The 17,420-nt window shown below is 48.4% G+C and overlaps 1 protein-coding gene and 1 long non-coding RNA gene across 17 annotated transcripts in view; one reads left to right on the plus strand and one right to left on the minus strand.

Annotated features, from left to right (window-relative positions):
- The window catches only part of DPF3 (double PHD fingers 3), a 314,102-nt gene that overhangs the window by 254,214 nt on the left and 42,468 nt on the right, over positions 1-17,420 (minus strand). The gene's annotated exons all lie outside the window — the stretch shown is intronic.
- Positions 12,373-15,568, plus strand: LOC146401842 (uncharacterized). The gene is made up of 2 exons (XR_014811160.1): positions 12,373-12,468; positions 13,050-15,568. It is a non-coding gene; the product is annotated as an uncharacterized LOC146401842 (long non-coding RNA).

Raw genomic sequence — 17,420 nt, forward strand, 5'->3', positions numbered from 1 at the left:
ACTACTTAGATTACCATCTGTCTGCTCCCACTTGAACGTAAGCTTCGAGAAGGCCAGGCTTTGGGAGTTCCTGTCATGGCTCAGGAGTTAACAACACCGACTAGTATCCATGAGGACTCAGGTTCGATCCCTGGCACGATCATTGGGTTAAGGATCCAGCGTTGCTGTGAGCTGTGGTGTAGGTCATAGACTCAGCTCGAATCTGATGTGGCTGTGGCTATGGCATAGGCCGGCAGCTGTAGCTCCGATTCCACCCCTAGCCTGGGAACCTCCATATGCTGCAAGTGCGGCCCTAAAAAAAAGGACTCCCCTGCCAAAAAAAAGAAGGCTCATTTTACTCACTGCCAATGTTTAGCACCCAGAGTAGTGAGGGCTAGGTGCTCAGTAAATACTTGTTGAATTAATAAATTAATCCCAGGACATATGGAAATATTTCTAACTTCTCACCATGGAGGGAAAAACCACAGAATCCCCTTAAAGACATATGATCCAGTTCATAGCAAAACATATATATTTCAGGCTTTTCTCAAGCAAACGAATAATCTCTAATGAATTTCATTTCATTTTTATTCCCTCTCACCCTTCCTAAATCAGGGAGCACCTTCCCTCCTCTCGCAGGCCCAAAGCTGGAAAACATCTGCTCAAAGCAGGAGGAAGAAGTGTGCAGGTGCCTCCAGACCTGAAGGCAGTTACCACCCACAAGTCTGAGGGGAAGAGAAGATGACTGAGAAAGGGAAGAGAAATTAGCACTGAGATTAAAAACACATGTTTAAAAACCTCTTCCCAGCCCATGAGTCAGCTGAGTAAAGCTGGCACCAGAGTGACAAATTAATTTCATGACCCTCTTGCTTTCATTAGGAACTGCAGGACTTTTTTTTTTTTTTTTGCAAGCAATTGACGTGAAGAAAAAAGGCATGTATGTCTGCCCATATGTCTATACGGAGTGGTCTGGTAACAAAACAAGATGTTTTCCAACAGAATTTGCACTGAACATGCATTAAACCACTTACTGTGTGCCCAGTGCAAGGTGCCAAGACCCAGGAAGGTCTAAGACGCAGTTCCTTCTCACAAGGAGTTCTGGCAGGTGGAGGTGACCAGCACAGGCACAGTTCACCAGACGTCACCGTGCAAAGCGCTCAGCTGACATGAACAAAGTGCTATGGGACCTGCGGGGGGGGCGGGGAGGGCAACTGGTTCTGCCTGGAGGCAGCTCAGGTTTGAAGGGTGGGGGGAAACTGCAATAGTTGATCAGGAAGAGGCCAGGGGTAAGAGGAGGAAGACCTGGCAGACACTGTCAGAGAAGCAAAGGCCCAGGGTGGAGAGCCTGTGGTCTGGCATGATTCAAGCTCAGAGTCCAGGAGTTCCTGTTGTGGCTCAGCAGGTTATGAACCCAACTAGTATTCATGAGGATGCGGGTTCCAGCCCTGGCCTCATTCAGTGGGTTAAGGATTCAGTGTTGCCGTGAGCTGTGGTGTAGGTCACAGTCGTGGCTCGGATCTGGCGTTGCTGTGGCTGTGGCATAGGCTGGCAGCTGCAGCTCCGATTTGACCCCTAACCTGAAAACTTCATATGCTGCACCTGTGGCTCTAAAAAGAAACAAAAAAAGGAAAAGCTCAGAGTCCACAGACAGGTGATGGAAGAGAAGCTGAACTGTCACGCTAGGGAGTCTGGCATCCTCTGAGGAGTTCCCGCTGGTCCCTCCAGGAAGAAGGGAAGAACAGACTCCTCCCCTCCCTTGTATCCTACTATGCCCTGCACAAGAAGGGGCCAGGTGCCACCACGTACACACTCCCCCAAACTCTCTCCCAAGCCAGCAGGGCCTGGGCACAGGGCGTTGGTACTTCCTTCTGCTTGGAATGCTTTCCCCCTAGTGCCTGCAAGTGCCACTCCCTCCCATCCTGCAGGTCTCTGCCCGAACGTCACCTTCTCTGGGAAGCCATCTCTGAATAACCCTCTCAAGGGGGCAACCCACACGCACAACCCTTACCTTGCTTTATTTCCCCATTGCATTTATACCTATGTATTTGCCCACTCTGGTCTCCTCCATTAGAATGTGGGTTCTGTGAAGGCAGGGGCTTTGTTTTATTGACCGGCTGTATCCCCAGCACCTGCAGTGCATGGCACATAGCGGTAACTCAATAAATAGTTGATGAATGAATAAAAAGCACATGGAACACTTGAATAATCAGGGCTGTTAATACCTGTCCCCACCTGTAAGACTGAAAACTGATATGAAAGCAAAGACTGTGCTCTCGGTTCTCTACCCAGCATCTCCCACAGTGCTGTACAGGGTTGGCACTCAGGGACTAGCTAAATGGATAGAATGGTTAGATGGGTGGATGGATGGGTGGGTGGGCAGATGCATGGATGGGTGGATGGATGGGTGGGTAGATGGATGGGGTCCACAGTCAGTAGGTACCACTGAAACTATAAAGAAACTGAACAGTGCAAAGCTCTTCCTGTGGGTAAGGACAGCCTAACATGGGAAGAGATTACAGGCTGGGAAGACAGTTAGGAAGCTCCCTCAGTGTCACAGTGAGTTCTTATGTTGCCTGAATGAGAGGTGAATGAAGGAGGGGACAGAGCCCAGAGACAATGCCAAGGTGAGTCATTAGGGCTGGGGGACTAAGTATATGTAGGAGTGAAGAGAAAGAAGAACCAAAGATGACCCTGAGATTTTTATTTAAATGTAGTGAACCCCGAGGGGAATAAATAGTTTCGGGGGAAAAAGAAAATTTTATTTAGAAGTTTGAGGAGGGACAACCAGATGGAGTAGAGTAAGCAGCAGGACAGTTGGGAGGAGAGAGGAAGCGCAAAAACAGGAGCGCTGGCCTTGAAAGCACGGGAATCCATTCATTCATTTGTTTGAGCGCCTTCCTTTGCTCCAGGCACCTACGTGTGCTAGGACAATGGATGCTGTGCTCTCATGGAACTTAAATTCCAAGAGCAAAGGCAGGCATGAGACTGGTGAACAAACAAATACATAAATGTGATTTCTGATGGTAGTATGCACTGTGAAAAAATATATACCAGGGCAATGGGAGAGTTAATGCGAGGACAGTATTACATGAGGTGGGCTGGGGAGGCCCCTCCAAGAAGGTGGCTTTTGCTGTGATGAGGCAGAGAGCAAGAATGACAAGGAAAGAGGATAGAGATGGTTGTCAGGTAAATGGTAAAATACTGAAACAACTGCTGTAAGGAAGAAATGGAAAGGGGAGAGAAGAGAGGCTATACTGGCCCTTGAGGACCTAGCTGAGGACTGACACTGTGAATGCGTAAGGGAGTCTGTCAATGCAAAGCATATTCATATTTCACAAATATTACATATTGCTAAAGCTGTACATCCCTGCAGCTATATTGAAACCAGAACTAATACCCTCGTAGGATCTAGAATCTCCACTCCTACTTGGTATGAGATGGGTTTGCCAGGGTGTTTATTTGATTTTAATTAAGTTTGATGGACTGTGAGGGTTTTCATTACTCGGTTTGACCAGGCACATTCCCACCGCCACCCCCTCGTAGACACCAGTGGCTTCCTGCCACAGCTTCCCCACTCACACCATCCTGCAAATGAATCACCCTCAAGGTCCATCCTGCCATACCTTAATCCCCAACACCTACAGGATCATCGCAAACTTTTCACACAGGTGTCTACAATAAGTTCTTTGTTACCTGTCCAGGCTTCTCTCTCCCCTCTACTCATTGGTTGGTATTCACACTTCCTTTCTGACCCCAAGTTCATTTGGACAGACAGACCCAGGTCCATGGCTCAGGGTCTTAGGCAAGTTGCTTAGAGTCTTTGGAGTTTTTTCATCTATAAAATAGTTAACAGTGCCTGCTTCCCAGGAGAATTAAACGAGTTCATGTGCGTAAGCACACCTCACCAGACTGCCAGGCAGATGTGTGTTCAAGAGACTGTAGCTGGAAGGAGTGTGACTATTACTTTAAAAGCTGCCTGTAATGATGCAGTTATCGCTGCATCCAGGACACGGCCACACACAGCAGACACTGGGAACATGGCCATTAATATTGTGACTGTGGGCTGCTTTGTGATTCAGCTCTTAGTTTCCACTGCCCTCTTCTTTAGGCTTATCTTAAAAGTCAACTTGCATCTTACAGTCTTAGAGTCTCCCACTTATATTAATATTCAACATATGCCTTGTCCCTCAACCAGACAGAAAGTTCCTAGAGAATAGAAATTGTATCCTCTGCGTCTCAGCATCCCCCTCACTGTGAAGCGCAGAGCCTTCCACTTCAGGAGGTGCTAAGTAACTCCTGGTGGATACACGGTGCTGAGAGGTGGGCTGGTTCCCTCCTTAAAGGGAAGTCTCCTCCATCCTCAGCTCCCTAACTTCTGCCCATCCATCAAGACCCTCTTCAACGCTGCTTCCTCCAGGAAGCTAGCCAGTGAAACTGGTTTCTTCCTTCCTTGAAAGTCTATAGCACTTACTAATTTTTCATATTTTGCCTTAGAGCTTCTAAAACTCTAAAGGAGGCAGATCTAAGGGAGACTGAGCTTGCCGTCCACCTTGCTTGCTTTCACCAGTACTCATAGGTGTATTTTTTTTTTTTTTTTTTTTTTTTTTTTTTTTTTTTTTTGCTTTTTAGGGCCGCACCCACGGCACATGGAGGTTCCCAGGCTAGGCGGCCACTCGGAGCTGTAACTCACAGCCACAGCCACAGCCACAGCAACGCAGGATCCTGAGCTGCGTCTGTGACCTACACCACAGCTCACGGCAACACCAGATCCTTAACCCACTGAGCGAGGACAGGGATCGAACCGGCATCCTCATGGATACTAGTCAGGTTCATTAACTGCTGAGCCACGACGGGAACACCCAGGTGTATCTTTTCTAGCCAGACCAAGAGACCTCCGGGCTACACCAAAGGTCTTTTTCACAAAGAGGAAACAAAGGCCCAGGAGGTCAAATACTGGTATTTCAACCACCAAGGGTCCAATGGGGTTTCTGCCCCACAACTTCACGCTGGGAAACAGTACAGCAAAAATGCGCAGAGACCCTCTGAGCTGTGTGAGGAAGGCAGGGTTGGAGGACCTGCATTCCAGGCCTGGCTCTTCCTCTCCATAACCATCTGGAGCCTGAGGACTCTCCCCAGATCTTGCCAGGCCTCTGCTGTCAGCTCCAACAGCAAGGGAGACCACCAATAGTCTCTAAGGTATTTCCTAGATCCGCAATTCCAAGCAATAGCTCTGCCCAGGAGCTATACCGTTGGTGGACAAACTGAGTCAAAAGCGCTTTCTCCCCCTCTGGTCATTAGCTGGTGGTGGGGCTTTGAAAACTTCTCTGTTCCTGCTGCCCACTCTCCTATCAGGTATTTCATCCAAGGGACACAGAAATGAGAGAGTCACAGAGCAAAGCCTGAACAATTGAAAAGAGCCCGCCTGCCTTGTGGCTGTTGAAGGTGGGCTGGGTAATGGACACGTGGGGGTTCTAACTAACCCCCCACCACCTAAAGCATCTGTACACTTACTGACACATGTGCAGGGTTGGAAAAACAGCCGTTCTCAAGCATTAGGAGAAATAAGAATTGGATGGCATGGCCTCACCCCTGAGATTCTGTTTCAGTGGGTCTGGGAGGCAGCTCAAGAATCCACCTTTCACCAATCACACCCATGCCCCTTGCATACATAGTCCTCAGGCCACCTCTTCAGACATTTAAAGGACAGTTGTAGGGAGCCACAGAGACAGCAGGGAGAGGCAAACTGCTCCCAACTCTGCTTGGGAGGAAAATAGATCTCTCCACAGTATCAAAAACTTCCAAGGTGGGGGCGGGCTGTCGGCTTCTTTAAATTACCAAATGGGACAGAGAATGAGCAGAAGGAGGGAAGCAGTTCAAGGGAAAGCTCTTTTGTCACAAACTTGTCCAGCTAATGCCTTGTCCTTCATGGACATGCACATATCTCATTTCTATTTTCTAAATTTTATCCAGAAAAAGCCTACTCAGAACTCATTCATTTCATCCTATTGCTAAAGCTCCTTGTAGCCAGGGAGAAATTTTTAGACATGAATTGGATTAAGTCAGTTCCTGACTTAAACCCTTCCACAGCTGCTCACTGCTCTTAGGAGAAAGTACACATCCTTAAAATGTACATCAAGTTCCTGTGTGTTCTGGTCCCTCCTGACCTCTCTGACTCTATCGTGAGCCACACTTTCCCTTTCTCTCTTGTGCTCCAGTTACAGCAGCCTTCCTTGGTTCCTCCAGCATGCCACAGGACTTTTGCACACGCTATGCCCTTTGCCTCAGACCAAACATTGCCTCTTCAAGGAAATTTCCCTTCAGACTAGAACATTTCCCTTTAATACTCTCTTACGTCCTCCTAGACTCCAACCGAACACAGATTCAATTTTTATTTATATATTTATGAGATTAATGTCCATCTCCCCAACTGGACCACAAGCTCTGCAAAGACAGAGTTCATGTCAGTTTTGCTTACAACATACACCCAGTGCTGCAGTAGCTGGTACCTTGTACATACTCAACTAAAACAAGATAAATGCCAAGTGCATGGTCTGGAGAGATGTGTGAATGAAAAAGAGATATGACACACAAAGCTGGAGAAATTCACAAATGAAAGGCCAGCCTGAGATGGCTCACTTTCTCCTGGACATGGAGAGCCGAGACTCTTCTCCAGTGTCACAAGGATGGTGGTCACTGGACGCCACAGATGCTTAAATAAGAGCATCTGCCGTCTAGGACTGTCCCCAGAGAATGATGAGAATGTAACTTACCCCTCGGGGAATGTGGGGGCTGAAAAAACGGCCAGAAGAGATTGTGCGCCCCACTCCTCAATGCCCTTCCTGTTATCGCTTGGAGAATGTCACTTTGTCCCTCGCTATCGGGACTCAGACAGAGAGTGGGGAGGAGAAGGTCGCAGACAGAAAGGCTCTGCCTCCCTCCTATCTGGAGCCACAGAAACAGGCAGGCTCAGGTTATCTTTGTGTTCACTTCTGTTCCCCAGGGATGGGCAGAGGGTGGGGGGCAGGCAGGAAGATTTAGCCCAGGCAATTCTGAAAACAGGGCGTTTTTCTGCTTGGTCATCAGACACATGCCCATTCAAGGGAGGCAAAACAAGCTGAAGTTTAGATTCTCCGACGAGGCTATCGAGTCCCATCAATTACACCACGTGGAAAAAACTTTGGACAGTTAAAAATAACATAGGGGTCTGGTGTTTGGAAGATCTGGAGTTTGGAATGCCAGCTTGTCAAGCACAGATCACTGCCCACAAAAAGCGTGTGCTGGGAACACGTATACATACGCCCACCGGGGCCAGGAGGGCTGAGATCAGCAAGGTGTCTGGCCTTTCACCCCGACAACGGGACACATGGGAGACAAGGCCAGCTCTCACCCCCACACGTGTTAGTCTGAAGGGTGTCCAAGCCCATTTCTAGCTGTGAAAAGCAGGGCTCATTCAGGCACGAAGCCCTCACCTCCCCTTGGAGGAGGCGGCAGTGAATGGAAGCAGAAGCTGGGAGTTCAGTCACGTCACTGTTCACCTCTGTGTGTCGTGTTTCTGCATCTGTGAAATTCTTGTTCTTGCTCAGAAGGACCCGGTATCAGCACCAATTCAGTAGCAAGCAACACCCTGAACTCCTGGACAAAGCATCCCATAGCTAAATCTCTCTCAAAGTCTCTTCTAGCATATTTGTTCTAAGAGTTCCAATAATAATGCGGCCAGTACTTGTCAGAAGTAGTTCTAGAACTTCTAAGAAAATCAGAGCTTCAACTTATCTCATTTTCTTTAAGACGCCAATGTGGGAAAAATCAGCTCATGTGTTTGTGCATTTTATAGATAGAAAAACAGGGTCACTGCCAGCATCTATTAAGAGAGGAAGATGTGCCAACTCTTCTAAGCACTGTACATATATTAACTTATTTAATTCTTCCAACAATCCTCTAAAGGCAGAAACCCTCACTCCCACCTTACAGATGAGGAAATTGAGACACAGAGGGGGTAGGAATCCCACCCACGATCATGGGGCTTGGATTTGAACCCAGACTCTTTAGCTCTTGAGCCTGTACCCAAGCTATAAGCCACATGACCACTGCTCGCTGCACTCCTGCTCCCTGGGCATCCGAGCTCTCAAAGAGTTCAAGGCTCCAAGGAACCTGAGGACTGGGGTAACACCAGCCTCCCCCGAAAGCACGCTCCCTGGGGCCCAGGTCTTAGAGCTGGAGGGAGGGCACAACATTAGGTGGGCACATAGCACCCATATTCTGCAATCATCTATGTGGGAAAAGAACCTGAAAGAGAATGGATGTGTGTACATGTGTAACTGAATCACTTTGTTGTACAGCAGAAATGACCACAGCCTTGTAAATCAACTACACTGCAATAAAACTTTTTAAAAAAATGAAAGAAAAAAAAAAACATAACGCGGGCAGCTTGAATGGCTTACAAGGTGCCCATGTGCCTGCGTGGGAAGAGAGAAGCATTACCTTCACTTCCATCCGCGCAGGGAGAAACAGTCTTAGGGACCTATAGCCTCACTGCCCCCCAACTCCCCACCCTCCACTCCCACCTCACCCCCGACCCTCTCCCGCTTAAACCATGAAACTAATCCTTGGAACACCAGGTGCTGATGGAGCTCCGACGGCTGGGTCAGCATTTAGGTTTCCCTCCCTAGACTGGATTTATATATTTTATTTATAACCATTTATGGGTTGTTGTTGTTGTCATTGTTTTTGTTAAAAGAAAGGGGGAAAGACGTCTAGATCCACCATTTGGACAGGCTCTAGCCTACAACCTGGCCCCGTTTAGCAAATCTGCCCAAGTGGCTGCCCAGGGCTCTCCTGTACCTGGCGGGGGACAGGGGGCGCCTCCTCGCAGGCCCCCATCAGTCCCCACACTCCCGCCCCTCTGAGGGGGGTCCTGGGAAAGACCCAGAACAGATAACCACAGAAACCAAGAACGAGGAATCAGCGAGAGGGCATCTCTGGCGGTGGACAATCCTTCCTGCCAAGAGGACAACACCCACCTTCCCCTGAAACCTCTCTTTTGGCCTCTGAGATGTGCAAGTACTTCCCAGGAACTGGCTGCCACACTGGGGCTCCACTCAGACCGACCTGGCCCTGGGCTACTTCCCATCTTTCCTTTCTGTTCATGGGCCCCCCCACTCCCATCCAGCCAAACGGATCCATCCATCCGCTGTCCTCCACACCATGCTTCCCACCTGCCCCCCCCCCACTTCCCCAAGGAAAAGGGTGCTGTACGAATTACTCAAACGCTTCCCAAAGCTTTGGTCACCTCCCTTTCCGGCCTGTCCTTCCCCATCCTCACCCTCCACCACTCCTGAGCCTGACCAGGTCCCCACTGTCCCTCCAAACTCAGCTCAAAGCCACCTCCTCCCTGAAACCTTCTCTGCCCCCCCACCCCCACGAAACCTCCAATTTCACAGACCCCCTCAGGGGCTGGACTGCTCATCAAGCACAGCTATTCCCGCCCCGTCCCCTCACGCGTGCTTTTTCTCGCCCATTTGCTGTGTGCAAGCTTCGCCTTTTCTTCCTCCCCTCTCCCGCTTCCCACACAAGACTGAGTGTGCCCTCCCGGGGGACGAGGCGGAAGAAATATTCTTCCCTGCCTCTTGCGCCTCTTCAATGCTTTTTGATCAAGGTGCAAGGCACGAGGCAAGGAGAAAGATGTCACTGGGGCGCAGATGAAGGAAACAAGAGGTCAGAAGGAAACCGAGGCTGGAGGTACAAACCTTGATTTGAAGCATTAAGTGGATTATTCCTCTATCTAGGGCTCACAGAGCGTTGGGGAGGCTTAGGTCTGAGTCAAGAAATGAAATAAGAAGCAGAAAGCAAAAGAAAATAAAAGAGTAACCAGGGGGCTTTTCCTTCCTGGGGATTTGAAAAGCTACGACAGAGCCTGGAGGAGAGATGCTGGGAAGGTGAACTGCCTGAGGCCGCCCGCACTGGATCTTGGAGCAAGACGGGGACATTTCCGAGTTTTTACATGGTCCAGACCAGTTCATCTGGGTTGCAAAGGAGACAGAAACTCTGGACAACACTGGGCAGTGGTAGAGATTGCTGCATTGATTGAGGAGCTTCTTTTGTTCTGTATTTCCCAGGAACCTGGACACATTCTAGGCAGATAATGGGTGAGCACAAATGATCACCAGAACCAGGATCTATATAATTGGGCAGATCACCAAATAATAAAGTAAGAATCCTATTGCTCTAAGGACAGCAAAGGCTGGCTCAGTCTCAGAAAAGTTCCTATATTCAGGCTCGCAGGGACATGGAGACGCTAGGATGATTGAGATTTTCCTCTCTCTCTGTCAATGTGAAGAACAAGGACCCTCACATGATCCCCAGGACCTCATCAGGCTCCAAACCTCCCTGACACTGGCTGGGCTCACCAGGCCCTGAGATGGCAAACAATGCCCCCTGGTGTGCTTTAGACCAGAGAACTATGGGAACTTTGCGAATTTCATAGAACTCCAGAGATCAGGGCTCATCTCAGCTACCCGGTGCATAACTGACCTAAAATCGAACGATCCAAACCTGTTTCCCATCCCCCAAGAGATGTGTGTAATTAGATCAAATGAGGACAGAATATGTATAAGTATCTGTTATACTGGGATGGCTGCCCAGAAAGGAAATAAGCACCAGGAACCGGACAGCCGCCTGCGCACCCTCGTACTGAAGGGCTGCACCCGGGACTGAAGGAGAGTTAACGTCCAGAGTACGCAGCACGACCCCTTGAGTGCACATCCACTTTGGTACGATTCTGTTCCTCCGGTCTATACTCGCGCACTATCAGTCTTTTTTCTGGCTCTCCCCATTGAAGGATGTCCAGTGGATGAGAATCTAAATTAAAACTTGACTTGAATAGCCTGTCTCCACCTCTGGCCTTCACTTCCTCCGGACATAGAACCAGCCTCTCCAGGGTGGCCCCAACACTGAGTGATCTGGAGGGTTGAGAAGGGGCAAGAGGACATACAAAAGTTAGGATGACAGAGATTTTCATCTCAACATGAAGGATGAAGGCCCTCAGGGCATCGTTTGTTGTTTCATTGCCAAATGAATTTACCTGCATGGAACATGGTTGGGACGGAGTTATAGGAAAATTATTTCTATGTAGGCATTGCGAAAGTAGGTGAAATTCTCTCAAAGAATATGTATCTGAAAACAGTGACTGGGGGGTTACAGTTACCTCCAAAGTTCAAAAGGACAGGCAGCAGCTTCTCACTGGATCCCAGTTTTGGATTAAACCATTATAGTACTTGCACCTTTTGGTCTCTTCCATCTTAAAAACCCATAAAAATCCTCAGGTATAAATAAAACTAAAAATAATCCCATACACAGCTGAGCATGTAGTAGGCACTTGGTGCCTATTTACAAGTCCTGGTTTACAAGTCCCTGAAAGATAGCAAAGCAAGAAGACTTGCCTTTAGGAGTTCCCATTGTGGCTCTGAGGAAATGAATCTGACTAGCATCCATGAGGATGCAGGTTCAACCCCTAGCCTTGCTTAGTGGGTTAAGGATCTGGCGTTGCCGTGAGCTGTGGTGTAGGCTGCAGACAAGGCTCAGATCTGGCATTGCTGTGGCTGTGGTGTAGGCCGGCGGCTACAGCTCCGATTGGACCCCTAGCCTGGGAACCTCCATATGGCGTGGGTATAACCCTAAAAAGAGAGGAAAAAAAAAAAAAGACTTGCCTTTACTTCCCAAGACCAAAGGGAGGGACAGTCAAGTTTTTTAGATCCCCAAGGATGAAGTGGTAAAGAAACAAGGACTAGAATAAATGACGCCAACATTCATCACAGCCTCACATGCTACATGTAAGCAATGCAACAGTTATGCCTGTTTTCTAACTCCTGGAAATAACTTGGGGAAAGGAATTTTGCTGTCTTTTCCAAACTCCTGAGAGGGAGAGAATGAGAAACAAGTCAACTCTAAGGATCTAGAAGCAAATTAGACAGGAAGGGCAGTATGTCTGCCTGCTGGCTTCATTTGTGCAGTCAACATTAACTAAGTGCCTGGTATGCCAGATGCCGGGATAGAAAGGCACAGGCAGCCACCACCACTCCCAGCCTTCCAGGGCCTCACATTCTAACTAACCAGAATTATATATTTCAGTGGCCAGGAGAAAAGCATATGCTTGGGACTATGGGGCCAAGCAGGGGTGGCCAATTCTATGCAAGGGTCAGCAAGGGCTTTGCTAGAGAATATGAGACTTTGAAACATCTGGAAGATGAGAAGGTAAGTAATTATCAGGTGCATCTGGGGCCAGGGAGGGCTGAGGAGCCACAAGCAAGGGCAGTGGGAAGGGTGCTACCTCTCTGCACAGGCATACAGAAGCATCCTTTCAAGATAACAAGTACATCTACATCTCTCATTCTGAGATTCTTTTTTTTTTTTTTTTTTTTTTGTCTTTTTTTTGCCTTTTCTTGGGCCGCTCCCACGGCACATGGAGGTTCCCAGGCTAGGGGTCCAATCGGAGCTGTAGCCACCAGCCTACGCCAGAGCCACAGCAACACAGGATCCGAGCCACGTCTGCAACCTACACCACAGCTCACGGCAACGCCGGATCGTCAACCCACTGAGCAAGGGCAGGGATCGAACCCGCAACCTCATGGTTCCTAGTCGGATTCGTTAACCACTGCACCACGACAGGAACTCCATCTCATTCTGAGATTCTTAACCTGGAGCCCATGGACCTCTAGGGCACCCCTGATGGGCTCTGCAAAGTCTATGAACCCTGTAAAACCATACACAGATGTTCACACCTATATGCTTTTTTTTTTTTTTCCCCTGGGGAGATGACATGAAACTTCCATAGGATTCTCAAAAGAGCGTGTGATGGAGTTCCCATTGTGGCTCTGAGGAAACGAATCTGACTAGCATCCATAAGGATGTAGGTTTGATCCCTGGCCTTGCTCAGTGGGATAAGGATCTGGCGTTACCGTGAGCTGTGGTGTAGGTCAAAGACGCAGCTTGGATCCCGTGTTGCTGTGTCTGTGGCACAGGCCGGCAGCTACAGCTCCGATTCGACCCCTTGCCTGGGAACCTTCATACACCACGAGTGCAGCCCTAAAAAAAGCAAAAAAAAAAAAAGAGTATGTGATCACTAAGGAAAAGTGAAGAGACAATCGATAGGACAGGTTGTAGCCTGAACAGCAGACTGGGATGTAGAAGCCCTGGTTTTCTGTCTCTGTGTCCTTTAGTATTTGACATACCATAGGTTTTTAGAACTAGCAGAGCTCAAGGGACGAATACAAGGACATGGAAAGAAATGGCCATTTCATCACCAAAACACAGTATGTAGGGACATTTGTGTGCCAGTCAGTGGGCTAGATTTAACCAACCAGCACCTCTTTCCATAAAGGCACATGGAAAAATATCTTCTCAACTTCCTGTTTCCAGAGCCAGGATTGCCAAGCCAAGTCCCTAAATGTGGATACAAGTCACCCAGGGCAATTCACTGCAATCCCCAGATCGGGCTCAAACTTTAGTTGGCAGTTGCCTAGCAACGAAGAACCCTGAAGACACATCACCAAACTGAGATGCCAAAAGGGCACTCTGTGGACAAGCTGGTTCTGAAAACTAGCCCCCACACAAGTCTGTCTCTCTGCCAGGCCTCTCTGGGACTGCTGGGGGAAAGGGTAGACTTTGCAGCCAAAAGGAAGCTGCAAGGAGAGGCAGGAAGGTGTTTGGATGGTGGTGTGTAAGAAGCAGGCACAGCAAGAGGGAACCAGGGTTGGGGGAGAAGGGAGCCTCAAAGAGAAAAAGCAGTTGGTGCCTCTGCAGGTCCTCTTTCAGAAGTACTTACAATTACTCTTCTGAGCAGTTGCTGGGCAAATCCCAGCCACATCTAAAGATGCAGAAAATGGCACAAAGACACGACTGCACCTACATCTAGCCCTGCCCTGAAATCATCATCCTGTAGCAGTTCCATGGAACTACGCCAGGTTCGGGTGGGCAAGGTGACAGACCTCCAGCCCAGGAAGAAGTTTTTATGCAACTCTCCAGGACAGCTCACTCCCTGATCGAGGCAGCAAGTACAAAAGAGGCAAAGAGACCTCATTTTCTAAAATTCAGATTTTTCTTTTTCTTTAATGAAAAGCTCAGAAACTCCTTCGGCTGAGTCAGGTGAGACTGAGATTCCTAAGACAAAGATTCTAATCCAAACCGTGACACAGGCCAACACTAGGCACCTCTCCCTGGACAGATGGTAGAAAGCTTGGGCCTTCTTCAGAACCTATTGCCCCTTCTCCTGGAAGGTCTTGGGGCCCAGGGAAAGGGGCAAACAAATATATCAGCCTGGAAGCGATTCTAGATGAACAAATGCGGAAGTCAAACAACAACAAATAAGGCGGATATAAATCCAGATAAAATATTAAAATCATTAAAGGGCTGCTGCTCCCTGAAGATTGGGAAAAATGAAGAGAGTTAATTAAAAGCAATCTCCATGCACTGCTGAGCCAGCCGGCCCTGATAAATCAACAGCTGGGGCTGCTGTGGAGGGCAGTCAAGGGGCTTCAAGAGTGGGGGGTGCTGGCCGGGGGAGGGGGCTGCTGCAGAGAGGGCAGTGACGTCGAATTGAACATAGTGACTTAAGTTTTGTGTCTTATTGAATATTTGATGACCACTGAACAAAGCTGTTCTTCCGAGAGGGAGACAGTGATCATTCTGGCGAAACAAAAAGTGAGAAGGAAACGGGTAAAAAGGTACTTTACTGTTTGTTTTGTTCAAAACATACTTGGGCCTGGGAGGTCAGCACCTCTGATCTTGCCCCCAAAGGCAAAGGCTTCTGTTTCTTCCCTCTACCTGATCTGCACAGGTAGGTGCATCTTGTAAAAGCTCTCTGCTAAACTCTGGGCTCTGTTTGTTTGGGAGGCTGGGGAAAGGAAGGCCAAGTCAGGGAAGGAAGTGAAGAGGAAGAAGGGATAGAAAGACCTTCAAAAGCCTCAGCGCTGATCCAAGCCAGACTTTTAGCACAAAATGAAAAGCTCAGCGGAAATGGTGGGAACTTTTTTTTTCTTGCTTGCTCTTCCCCCCCCTTTCCTTCTCTACTTCCTTCCTTCCCTCTTTTTCTCTACAGTCAGATAAAGTTTTTTGTTCTTCATCTTAAATACAAAAGAGCTCAGAATTTGGGGGACCAATTTAAGTTGAAAAAAAAAAAAAACAGCAATTTTAGGAGTGTTACAAGAATGGCCCTTCTCTATTCTAAGGGAACCCGCCAGTTCTTCCCTGATGGAAATATAATCAAGAGAAATGATTGGGAGAAAGTGTTTGTTGTTTTTTTTTTTTTTCCTCCTCCATAGAATTGGGATTGGAAGGGGAGTGTGTGCATGGAGAAACATAAGGAATTATGCATTTGGATATGCATTTTAATTAGGTGGACAGAAGCAGCCGCCTGTTAATTTTTCTTGCTTGTTTCCACTTAGCATTCATCACAGGCAGAACCACCATAGAGCGCTCCCACGATAATAGATGGTTCTGCATTGGCTAAGTCCTCGGGGAAAATAATTAGCAGGAGAGAATATATTCTCTCCACTTCGACTACCCCATCCACCCTGCCCTCCCCCATCTCCAGCACCGCCCCGCCCCCCACCCACAGTGGTTTCCCTAGAAGTCTAGGGGAGCAGTCCATCGCCTGGTTTATAAGCACTTACTTTGTCCTGCCAAAGAACAAGTGTCGGGAAGGAGAAACAGACAGACTGGAGGCCCTCCCTGGTGTGGAAGCTCCTAGATGCAGCAGGGGAGACTTCTAGGCTGCTTAGTTTCAAGGGGGCAGGCTGGCAATCAGCACTGGCCAGACAGGATGAAGAAAGCTGCAGAGGGTTAAACAGTTCTCAACTGAGCTCAACTGGCAGCAATCAAAGATAGGTAGAGTCTTTAGATGAGAATTATGGGAGCAGGGATGACTTCTTCACTTAATTTGCTTTTATAAAGAAAAGGGATGCTGGGTTTTTTTGAGTTTTTTGGTTTGTTTTTGTCTTCTTAGGGCCACACGTGTGGCATATGGAAGTGCCCGGGCTAGGGGTCAAATCAGAGCTGTAGCTGCCGGCCTACACCACAGCCACAGCAACTCGGGATCCAAGCTGCGTCTGCGACCTACACCATAGCTCACGGCAACACCAGATCCTTAACTCACTGAGCGAGGACAGGGATCGAACCTGAGTCCTCATGGATACCAGTCGGGTTTGTTACCCCTGAGCCATGATGGGAACTCCAGGACACTGTGGTTTTGTAGCAAGCTTGAATCAGAAGCATTTCCAAGGCTTGCAAATAACTCTATCCTTCTGAGATTATTGCCTCTCGCCATGATGCTGTCCATAGTCTTGCATAAAGAATTCTTGCCATTGACCCCCTATGTCAAGAGCAAGCCCTCCTTGCCCACTAGCATATTTGAGCCCCGGCCCCACCTTCACCCCTTCTCTCTCCTTGAAATCTTCTTGAGAGGAGGAGCCAGAGACTGGCTGATGACCAGAGCTCGAGTTCCAGGAGAACACTCCCTCTGCCCGCCAGCTTCGGCTTCCTCTGATCTCGGTGAACTCTGTACAGGGCTGACAATGGGAAATGAAATGAGGGCTTCTCTTGAGCTCCTATTCTCACCTATTTCAAACCCAGATGATGGGAAAACCCCACTGAGATCCCAGGGCTATTTACACACAGCTGGATGAGTAAGGCTTTACATTTCCTGAGAAACAACGATGCGACATGATGTGTAATGCCAGGATCTTTTCGTTTCTTTTAGTTTTAACACAGTAATGTTTAATACATGAGATAGTGCTGACTCTCTGAGAAGGCCTCAGTTAACTACAGGAAACTTTGCAGTTCTAGTTAACACCTCACATTTGTACTTTACACATTCTGAAATGCTTTTATGTCCATTATTTCATTTGGGCCCCTTGAGGGGCGGGAGTAAGCAGTGCTGGGTGCAGGAGAAGCGAGGCAAAAAGAAATACAAGCCCTTCTCACCTTATGAAAAGATACTCCAGATTTACTAAGACTTGACTTTCAAGCTATCCTTCGTCCCAGGTGTTTCCCCGACCCAAACCCCCCATTGCCAGATGAACCCGCTGCTCTGCCTAGGAAACCTCCACTCCACACCTCGCCAGGTAACTACTACTGCTGCAGCTCCTGGAGTCTCCCCAAACCCAAATCCTGAGGCCCAGAGGGAGTCCCTGCCTTCAAGGGGTGGGGGTGGGGTGGGCATGGAGGAAGGCAGTTCTTGTGGCTGAGGATGAGAGAAGCGAATTTCTGGGTTCCCAGGGCATCGCCGCCCTCTGCCCCCAAATAGTGGTATTCCTATAGGGGAGCGGGGGGAGGAGGTTGAATTCTATGATACCATCAGTATTTATTCTTTAATTTACAAAGAGGGAGTTGCCTGCACTATCTAAAAATGTAGTCCCTGAATTTTAATGAGTCTAAAAATGAAGGAGGAACTA

Source organism: Sus scrofa, chromosome 7 (genome assembly GCF_054392235.1).
Source record: "Sus scrofa isolate SSC_HxYL_T2T_F1_AM1 chromosome 7, Sscrofa_HxYL_maternal_Yorkshire_Landrace_v2.0, whole genome shotgun sequence".
In the NCBI taxonomy this organism is placed as follows: domain Eukaryota; kingdom Metazoa; phylum Chordata; class Mammalia; order Artiodactyla; family Suidae; genus Sus; species Sus scrofa.